Raw genomic sequence first — 9660 nt, 5'->3', positions numbered from 1 at the left:
TCCCGTGGAGTCCCGTTTTGCGGTACGCCACACCCCTCCCGATGAACAGGACCCCCGTTTCGATCGTAGCGCTCCAACACAAGTCCGTTTCCTCCGTTTTGCGGTACGCCACACCCCTCCCGATCAACAGGACCCCCGTTTCGACCGTAGGAGGTCCGTTTCCTCCGTTTTACGGTACGCCAGACCCCTCCCGATGAACAGGATCCCGTTTCGAACGTGGCCGGTCGAACACAAGGCCGTTTCCTCCGTTTTGCGGTACGCCAGGCTTCGTTTCCATCGCCTGTTCCGTCCAAGCCCTCGCGATGAATAGGACCACGCATTCCGTTCCGAACCAGCCGGTTGGCTCCCACGCGTTCCGTTGCCTCCCGATGAACACGACGCATTCCGTTGCCTCCCCATGAACATGACGCATTCCGTTGCCTGCCCATGAACACGACGACGACACTGTTTCTCCGTTCCGACCCAGCCATGTACACGAGCCCTGGCCGTACGTATGCGCGAGAAGGCGTTCGAGACCCTACCCGTATGTACGTACGTGGCCGTATTTTCTTTCTTGCACCCTGGCCGTTGTACGTACGTGTACATGCTACGTGCGCGCCTCTACTACGACACGTACGCGCCTCTACTACGACACGTGCGCGCCTCTACATCGACCAGTATATATGTACGTACACATTCGCGACCAGAATGACAACGCTACGTACGCTTCGACCAGGTGGGTCCCGACTGTCAGGCACTTCCTTGCCTGCTTAGATGTAGCTGGTGGGTCCCAGCAGTCAGGGGGGCGAATCGTTTTGTTTTTTTTTGCCCGGACGCACTTCCTTGCGTGCGAAGGTGTAGCTACTGGGTCCTAGCAGTCAGGGGGGGAATCGTTTTGTTTTTTTTGCCCGGACGCACTTCCTTGCGTGTGAAGATGTAGCTAGTGGGTCCCAGCACTCAGGGGGGCAAATCATTTTTTTTCGGATGCACTTCCTTGCGTGCGAAGATGTAGCTGGTGGGTCCCAGTAGTCAGGGGGAAACGTTTTTTCGCATAATACGGTGGCCCGTCCGGTGGGTCCCCGCTGTCAGGTGGAGGAATAATTATTTTGCGCGTAATAAGGAGGCACTTCCTTGCTGCGGCTGTGGACCCAGCTGTCAGCCTCTCCACGTACAGTCCACGTCCGATGGAAGCCATTCCTTGACCACATCGACCAAGCCGCGCCGAGAGCACCAGGGCGGTGGACGACGGTGAGGCCTAGGAAGGGGACGACGCGGAGCCGGGAAAGACGCGGCAGTGGATGCCCACGCGTAGAGGAGTATGAGGGTTCACTCGTTCGGCTGCGGTGTGAGGCTGCCGTCGCCGCAGAATAATAGGGGGTGAGGGTGCGTAGAGGGATGGACTGGCCAGCGGTGGGAGTAGTAGGGGGCGGTGAGGCCTCCGCGGCATCACAGCTGGCCATGGGCGGCAGGAGCAGGCGGCACGACCGGCGCTACTTTGGGCGGCTGGAGCAAGAAGACCAGAGGTTGAAGAAGCACTACGGCCGTTGGATGGACATCGTACGGTCACTGGAGCTAGAATCGTTCATATATTGACTAAAGTTGACAAAGGCCTCCGTCCCAGTCAACTTAGTAGGCCCACAAGTCGGCCTCCCACCAAGGTGGGTCCCAGCTAGCAGGGGGTATTCATTTTTTGTGCGTAATAAGGAGGCACTTCCGGTGGGTCCGAGCTGACAGCGGGGGGAACGTTTTTTCGCGAAATACGGTGGCCCGTCCTGTGGGTCCCAGCAGTCAGGGGGAAACATTTTTTCGTGAAATACTGGTGGCCCGTCCGGTGGGTCCCTGCTGTCAGGTGGAGGAATAATTATTTTCCGCGTAATAAGGAGGCACTTCCTTGCGGCTGCCGTGGACCCAGCTATCAGCCTCTCCACGTACAGTACTCTTCCGATGGAAGTCGGTCGTTGACCACATTGACCACGCCGCGTCGAGAGCACCACGGCGGTGGACGACGGCGAGGCCTAGGAAGGGGATGACGCGGAGCCGGGGAAGACGCGGCAGTGGAAGCCCGCGCGGAGAGGAGTACGAGGGTTCACCGGTTCGGCTGCGGTGTGAGGCTGTCGTCGCTGCAGAATAACAGGGGGTGTGGGTGAGTAGAGGGATGCCCTGGCCAGCGGTGGGAGTAGTAGGGGGCGCTGAGGCCTGCGCGGCAGCACAGCCGGCCACGGGAGGCGGGAGTAGGCGGTCCCGCCGGCGCTGCTTTGGCGGCTGGAGCAAGAAGATCAGAGATTGAAGAAACATGACGGCCGTTGACATCCAACGGTTACGTCTGCTAGAATTGTTTGTTGACGTATATAATAACTAAAAAAATCTTGCATACGCGTCAACTAAACAGGCCCACAAGTCATACCACTCCCTCTTTTTTTAATAATTTATATATAGCTCATCGCAACTTCTTATGCAATTTATTGCAGTTGTTTTTTCGTTGGCCAGGGCCAATTTAGCATATTTCTGTGGGTTCCAAACTATTTTTAATACCGAAATGTCGAGCCAGATTTAAAGTACTTTGAAGATATATTTAAATTAGGTTAATGCCCAGTGAAATAGGAATCTGAAAATGTGAAAAAAATCAGAAATTATAAAGTAATTGCCAATTTGTCATCTGTTTTTATATTTACAACCCATTTCATATTACTTTCAAGATTTGCAGGCGTCTTGAAAGAGTTGCAGCCCATCAGGGCGTAGAAAACTAAGTAGGACTGGATTGGGTATTCTTCAGAAAAAATAAACTGGGCTCATTTTCACAAAGAAAAAATAGCTGGGCTGGTCACATGGTGAACATAAAATATAAGCCTGGGCTAGACGAGCCACAACCCAGTTCAAACCCTGCTCCGTCTCAACAATACCAAACAAAAAAATACTGCTCGAGTAGCTACGTCCCAGGTGTCAGCCGATCTTGTGATGTTCTCGTGTCTATTGACTATATACGCTCACAATGTCGTGGGTCCCAGATGTCAGGAAAACACTAGGAGGTAGCATTTTATTTTTCCATACGCTGACGTGGTGGGCCCCTACTGTCATCCTCTCCACGTACTTCTGCCGATTCCTGTTGTTTGTTGACCATGTTGACAACGTGAGAGGGTGGCGCCGCGGCGAGCGCACCAAAGCGCGCGGAGGACGTCGGCGTTAACGATTTAGGAGACGGTGGGGCGGCGATGCGTGCGCTGAGGCGCAGCCAGCCGTGGGAGGCGGAAGCAGGTGGCCCCGCCGGCGCTGGTTTGGTTTTGGCGGCTGGAGGAAGACAGGACTGAAGAAACACGACAGACTGTAAAAGCAGCAGGAGTACTTAACAACCTTAACTGAAACCAGCAGGGGCACTTAACAACCAAAACTGAAAGCAGTATGAGTACTTATACAGGTTCAACCATACAAAGCACGCCTTGAACAGTGCTACTTTGCCTACAGTTAACCAAGGGTGAGGCCGCCAAGCCCCAGGACAAGGCCCAGGCGCCACCCCGCGCATCCACAAGCTTCTGAAAGCGGCTTCATCTCGCAACGTGGTCAATAAACAGGATATTCGCTTTAGAGCCATGGAAAAGCATGAACATAATCTTCTGTCCTATTCTCCAAGATGGACGGGCCTTCATTATTTGAGACCACCCATGAATAAGTATCTTTTCACCTCGAAGGGGAATTGAGTAGGTCGACATAAACATCATGTTGTGACCAAGCGCAAGTCTGACCCGACCATGGTCAGGCATCTGTATAGGAACAATAGAACTCGGCAGTTCCTGTTTCAAGAAGATCACAGCTGTAAAACTGTGTATAAGCAATAGTTTATGAACAACATATATAACAGAAAACAGCTCGTACCATAAGTTTCTCGACATAGTTGGACCTGTTCAACGAGTGCAGCAGTGGCACACATATCCCACGTGGCCTTCCACCATTGAAATGCCTCACAAGGACCTCAAGACGATCAATAAAGTGTAGGAACTTGTGGATGTCGATCTAGTCAACTTCAGTGCCATTAGTAACAGCCAAGTTATTACAGAGTAACAAATGAGCAGACTGCTTAACTCTGAAAAAACCTACACGTGCCGCCAATTATAAGAAAATATTAGTTAGAAGTAGCATCTTAGTGAGAGATTCATTGCTACTTCTAAAGTTAAATTGTGATTAGTTAGACAGAATAGGTGGATTAAGAAGTAATCGAGGCAACAAGCAAGAACCAGATACAAAAATAACATGGATGAACAATTGGAACGACGTCGGGGTGGAAGATCGCAGTGAAGATGAGACCAGGTTCTGCTATTTCCATCAACATTCGTGCGCCAACTTTCAGTCCGTAACACTTGAGAAAGTTTATCCAAGTTCGGCCATAAAAAAAGCAGCGATCTTCTTGGTTCATGAACCCAACTCGGAACTTATATCCATGGCTTGTCTTCACTGTGACTATTAAACTAGTGTATTCAGTTATGGCAAGGCCGAGCATCTTGAGTACATGTGTTCTAGCAGAGCAAATAATACACTGCGGGAAAAATAATATGAGAACACAGCATGTTCAAAAAAACCCCACCCTCCCGGATAGAAAAGAGGATTCTAGGAACATACTGTGCGCGTTTCAAAATGCTGTGTTAGGATGAGAAGGAACAAGTGTGGCATCTCGCCGAGGGCGCAGAAACCTGTAGGGTACTCGCACTTTGGGCACTGCAAATGGAACACACTAGATTCAATAGGAAGAAAAATGCATGAACGGCGGCGGCTGCCATGCTAGGATTACCTGCGACCAAGGGACTTGGATTTATCGGGGATGGATGAAGAATTCGTACCTGGTTCTCCATGAGAAAACCCTATGCAATCGCCGAGAGGGGGTTTTCTCTGAACAAGCAGACGAGGGAGAAGGGGATTCAGGCCCAGTGAAATATTGCTGCTTCGTCCGTCCAGCTTACTGCTAAAGCTGGAAAGGGGGGTTGTGATTTGACGGCTCATTGGGCATTACTGCGGCGCTACGACCGGGGTGTGTCTACCGTGAAGTTGTGCACTCTAATTTGTGCATATGGCACGTGGATGTCACGACCGGTCTTTCAATAAAACATTTATTGAGAGACCAATCCCTTTTACGGACCAGTAAGAAGAATTCCTTCTCACTGACAGACAATATCTTGGCCACAGAAGACAAATACCAGGAGTACTGAATATAGTACAAGGTTGAGCGGAGACTGCTCAACAGTTTATTACATGCACGCCGATAAAACATAACGGCGGATATGGTGGAATTACTACTAACTCACGAAAACAACGATGGAGGAAATATCACAGCGGAGCGGGTGATATGACTCCTGAAGACTACAACCCTTCGAGCATCGGAGTGAAGCTCGAGGAGATTTATTGCGGGTGGCGGAAGCGTATATAATACAAGTGACCAAAATCCAAGATCGCACGGGGCTGACTGGGACTCCTCTAGGCGTCGGACTCACTAGCAAACTCCTCATCCAAGAGATCGCCTTCGTCAACATCTGGCCAAAACAACAAGCCAGGTGAGTACTATGAAAGTACTCGCAAGACAGTTCGGACATAAGATATAACAAATGTAAGCATGATGCATAAGCATAGGTCAACAAGTGCGCTCAGGCATAGAGATAAAACTGTACGGGAAATAAAAGAGAAGTCGGGCGGTAGTCCTCCCGAAATCCCAAATAATATACTGGGTGCCAAACGAGGGTCTGAATGACTCCTCGAGAGGAAAATGCGAGAAATACAATGCCGCAGTCGGGCGTCAAGGCGACACCACATAAAGGGCTTATAACAGGAAATAAAAGACAAACATACCACAGTCGGACGTCTGAGCGACATCACATAAAGGGCTTATAACAGAAAATAAAATACAAACATGCCACAGTCGGACGTCTGAGTGACATCACATAAAGGGCTTATAACAGAAAATAAAATACAAACATGCCACAGTCGGACGTCTGAGACATCACATAAAGGGCTTATAACAGAAAATAAAATACAAACATGCCACAGTCGGACGTCTGAGCGACATCACATAAAGGGCTTATAACAGAAAATAAAATACAAACATGCCACAGTCGGACGTCTGAGCGACATCACATAAAGGGCTTATAACAGAACTCAATAATACAATCGCTTGAAAATTATTACAAGTACGAGATAAAATATGGGGTTAGTCCATCCACAGGAATAACAATTCAATTTGGTTTACCACTTGAGTTTGTTCACCGGGGGGGTAAATTCCACGAGGATAGATATGGATATACTGATCACTCTACTAGATCATGGATACGATGATTTGGAAGGACTTGACTCTGCAGAGTTTGTACCTTAACCACAGCCAACGGATTTCAGTAGTCACGGGGACTAGTTCCGTTTACGATGTTTTGGAAGGAACACGTCTAACCAGTACACACCCATTTAACATTCCAAAGCCAGGGATCACCCTCGGCAACGTTCAAGAAAAACCTTGAGACGGGGAGGCTACAACCTCGCGTAGCATGGGATCGAATTTCTATACGCGCGCTCTAAGGGGTGCCCCCCTCTCGGTCCCAACCGGAAACACCCATGCCCCCTGACCGGATGACTGGCTTTAATCCAGGGCCATGGAACCATCATCCCGGCCCCTCTGTTTGGTGTGTACACGGAAAGAGGTTACCAACTTACTAAACCGCATTCTGGCAGAAAACATGTGGTAGCATGGAAGGGGGAAGAACGATAACGTGACTCCGTCCACGTTAACGTCGGAATTTGTCGGATGACGCAAGGCTGGTATGCTACAACAGTACCACCTTGCTGCCCTTCATGTCACCACATGATTAGGCCATCTCTCATCAGAGATCTTAGTAACTTTGGAACACACGGGTAGTTGCCTCACATGCAACGAGATACCCACCGATGCTCATACCCCATGCACAGCCTTTCATGCAAACATGCAAAACATCTAGCATATCAAAGGTTCAGACATGCTTGCCTGGTTTGGAGAAGTCAGAGTCTAGCTCGGCGAAGTACGCGGCTCCGTCACCTCTCCCGGAACCTACGGTAAAGAGAAAATGCATACTAACGTGAAAATCAACGCGTGCACAAAAGTTGTTCCAATTTTTTTTCAAATAAATCCCATAAAAAACTAGACAAAATTTTAAGATTGTCAGAAAAAGAATCACACAAAAAGCACTTTTTATTAAAAAGTTATAAGGGTTTCTGTCCAGGGACTCATCTGTAATGAAACAGAAAAGTTCTAGGGGTTAAACTGAGAAAACAGAAAACGCTTCGGAAAGAAACGCGCCAGCTCTAAGGGAAAACGTATTTGCCCGAAGGCACCAACAGAAAACGTTTCGGAGGAGAAGAGAATAGAGGCTGACAGGGGGGTCCACATGTCAGGTTTAAAAAGTTCGCCGGCGCCCGAAGACTGCGGTGGTCGCCGGCGTCGAACCACGGCGAGACAGGGAGATCGGAGTGTACCAAGAGCTTCAGCATGTCCTTCCGCGTCGGTGGGTGGTGGACTCGACCGACGGAGAGCACCACGTCAACGGCGACACTTTCTCCGGCGGACGGCGGCTCGGGCGATGGTGGGGATCTCCGGTGGAGTGCTGCAAAATTCGAATTGAAGCCCGGGTTAGAAGGAGGGATGCATTAGAGGGTTACTGGCAAGAAATGGGAGGCAGAGGTGCACGCACGGGAGTGAATCGAGCTGGATCCCGTGGCGGGTCGCGGTGGCCGGAGTTGAGGAAGGCGACTTCCTCGGGGCTCTCCCAGTGGCTAGGCAGGGTCTAGGTGGAGTGTAGGGGTGGTGTGGGTACTAGCTGGAGCTCGGGGCCTCTATTTATAGGCAGCTCGAGGGGATGGCCATGGATGGGAAATCTCCGGCGAGCGATTACAGCGAGGCATTGGTTGAGCAGGGGTTTTGAGTGGCCAGGCAGCATCAGGGAGGTTTACTGGTGCCGTTCCACTGCTAAACTGGGTCGGGCTTGGCGTAATGGCGCCGGTCCACGATGGGGTGGCCGCACGGGCACAACGGCGGCAGAGAGCGCGCTCCGTGCCCAGCGGTTCACGACGAGGGTGGCAGCGCGCATGGGGGAGTGGAAGGCCACGCGGCGATCTCCGGAGGCTTGGGCGGCGCTGGGTGGCGCCGTCTGCGCCGCGCCTCTCTCTGGCGGCCGCAAAGCCGCCGCTGGCGTCGGTCACGGGGCGGCCCACCACCTCCTTCTCGTCGCCGACGTCCGCAAGGTTCCAGGGGCTCGTGCGGTGCAGAGACAAGGGGGAAGGGACGGGGAGCAAGGCGACAGTGCGGTCACTGGCGAGATGGACAACGAACACTGAAGAAAACGACAGTGCACTGAAACTGTTCTCTGAACTTAACTGAACATTGACAGCAATAGTGTCCAGTAGGTGTTCGACGAAATGATTTGGCATGAAGAAAAATTTTCCTGGAGCTGGGACTTGGTGAGGTGACCACTCAATGCACCCAGAGGCTGCCTGATTTTTCCCAGAATTTTTGGAGAAGGATTTGAATGAATTTCATCAAATTTGGCAAATCTGGTCCAAACTTGCAGCAAGTGTAGTTTGAAAATTTTGAACTGAAGACCAGTAGATCTTCATGGATCTAGGTTGAGGGTTCAAAGGACTAGGATGGGGAAAAGGTTTGGAGGCAAAAACCAAAACAGAAATGGTAGCTCCTTTGTAAATCTCCAATAGCTAGAATAGAAGGCAGAAATTGTTTTGATAAGATTTAAATAAAAAAAATCATATGGGGAGGTTCAACTTGCTGGATTTGATGCAAATCATGATCCAAAGATGAGGGAAGGTTTGTGGGAGTGGATTTCCACTTAGGTCATGGCAAGAGAGATTTTTGAAAGGGCAAAAGATCACTTCAAAATGCCATGGGGCTATTTAAAAGATTTTTCAAAAGAAATTTCACAAGTGAAAAGCATTTGGTTTTGAGTCCAAATAAAAGGAAAAACCTCCAAGACCAAAATCAAGTTTTGGGTCAATCCAAATAGAACACTTGCCATAAAAGAAAATTTTTGAGAGGGTGGTTCTTTAGAAGAAAATTTAAATACCCTCCTCAAATAAAATTAAAAGTTTGAAAAATCCAAAAAAAAATTTTGGGTGTCACAGCACCTACCCCCTTAGGAAAAATCTCGTCCTAGAGATTTCAGCTGATCCTCGAATAGATATGGATATTCTGTCTGGAGAAAATCTTCCCTTTCCCATGTAGCTTCATCCTCAGTGTGGTTGCTCCACTGAACCCTGAAAAATTTTGTTGTCTTCTGACGGGTCCTCCTTTCAGATTCTTCCAAAATCTTTACTGGCCTCTCTCTGTAGGTGAGGTCTGGTTGTATATCAATGCTTTCATGAGGTACATGCTTCTCCGGGTTACTTACACATTTTCTCAATTGTGAGACATGGAACACGTCATGGACGTCTGACAACTCCTTGGGTAGATCTAGTTGGTAGGCTACTGTGCCTCTTCGCGCAATTATACAGAACGGTCCAATAAATCTCGGGGCTAGCTTCCCCTTAATTTTGAACCGTTGCAGGCCCCTCATAGGAGATACTCGTAGGTATACGGAATCACCGGGTTCAAAGCTGACCTTGCGGTGTTTTTGATCGTAGTAGCTCTTTTGTCGGCTCTGTGCTGTCTTGAGTTTGTCCCTGATCTGTTTAACT

This window comes from Aegilops tauschii, chromosome 2 (assembly GCF_002575655.3).
Source record: "Aegilops tauschii subsp. strangulata cultivar AL8/78 chromosome 2, Aet v6.0, whole genome shotgun sequence".
Classification (NCBI taxonomy): Eukaryota; Viridiplantae; Streptophyta; class Magnoliopsida; order Poales; family Poaceae; genus Aegilops; species Aegilops tauschii.
Note: the sequence above shows the minus strand (reverse complement) of the source record.